Here is a 1424-nt window from a genome sequence, read left to right on the forward strand (position 1 = left end):
ACCTGTGCTGGTTGAAAGGATTTATGTGCCCTAGAAAAGCTATATTTTAATCCTAATCAATTTTATGAGACCAATGGTTTCTTCTAATCCCTATTCAGTACTATAGGTTGGAAACTTGATTAGGTCATCTCCATGGAGATGTGACTCAATCAATTGTGGGTATTAAACTTGATTAGATGGAGACGTGTCTCCACCCATTCTATGTGGGTCTTGATTAGTTTACTGGAATCCTATAAAAGAGGAGACATTTTGGAGAGAATTCTCTTTTGAGGATGAGGAGAGAGCTATAGAACCACGACAGAAGGATGAGAGAACCACAGAGTCCTCCAGCCAGCGACCTTTGGAGATGAAGAAGCAAAACACCTCCCAGGGAGCTTCATGAAGCAAGAGGCCTGGAGAGAAAGCTAGCAGATGCTGCCATGTTTGCCATGTGCCTTCCCAGTTGAGAGAAATGCTGAACTCATCATCCTCTCTTGAGTGAAGGTGACCTCTTGATGGTGCCTTTGTTTGGACATTCTTATAGACTTGCTTTAATTTGGAGATTTTCACAGGCTTAGAAGTATAAACTTATTAAATTCCCCTTTTTAAAAGCCATTCCGGTGCTCGCTTCGGCAGCACATATACTAAAATTGGAACGATACAGAGAAGATTAGCATGGCCCCTGCGCAAGGATGACACGCAAATTCGTGAAGCGTTCCATATTTTTGGGGCGGGCCGCGGTGGCTCAGCGGGCAGGAGTGCTTGCCTGCTATGCCGGAGGACCCCGGTTCGATTCCCGGCCCCAGCCCATGTAAAAAACAAACAAACAAACAAAATATAATAAAACAAGAAAATGTTTAAAGATGTTTCCCTTCCTTCCATCCTTCCTTCCTTCTCTCTGTCTTTCCTTCCCTTCCTCCCTCTCTCTGAAAAAAAAAAAAAGCCATTCCGTTTCTGGTATATTGCATTCCAGCAGCTACAAAACTAGAACATTACTCTTCAATCACTTAATAAGAAAAATGTCCTTTTCCCTCTCAATGATTTCCTATCTTCCTATTCCATCATTTTACTAACAAAGCTGTATGTATTTAATGAGATGGATCATTGTACCTGGAGAGAAAATTTCTCACTTTGCCTCTGTGTTCAACTCTGAAGATCTGAAGATAACATAGATTAAATTGTGCTGGTTTGAAAGGATGTATGTCCCATAGAAAAGCCATGTTTCAATCTACATTCCTTTTCATAAAGGCAGAATAATCCCTATTCAATACTATATGTTTGAAACTGTAATCAGATCATCTCCCTGGAGGTGTGATTTAATCAAGAGTGGTAGTTAAGCTGGATTAGGTGGAGGCATGTCTCCACCCATTTGGGTGGGTCTTGATAAGTTTCTGAAGTCTTATAAAAGAGGAGACATTTTGGAGAATGAAGAAGATTTGGAGAAC

The 1424-nt window shown here is 41.0% G+C and overlaps 1 non-coding gene across 1 annotated transcript; it reads left to right on the forward strand.

Annotated features, from left to right (window-relative positions):
• The first annotated feature begins 599 nt into the window (after positions 1 to 599).
• LOC143660492 (U6 spliceosomal RNA) lies at positions 600 to 706 on the forward strand. Its single transcript, XR_013164088.1, has one exon. It is a non-coding gene; the product is annotated as a U6 spliceosomal RNA (small nuclear RNA).
• The last annotated feature ends 718 nt before the right edge of the window (positions 707 to 1424 follow it).

The sequence above is a fragment of the Tamandua tetradactyla genome, chromosome 16, assembly GCF_023851605.1.
Source record: "Tamandua tetradactyla isolate mTamTet1 chromosome 16, mTamTet1.pri, whole genome shotgun sequence".
NCBI lineage: Eukaryota > Metazoa > Chordata > Mammalia > Pilosa > Myrmecophagidae > Tamandua > Tamandua tetradactyla.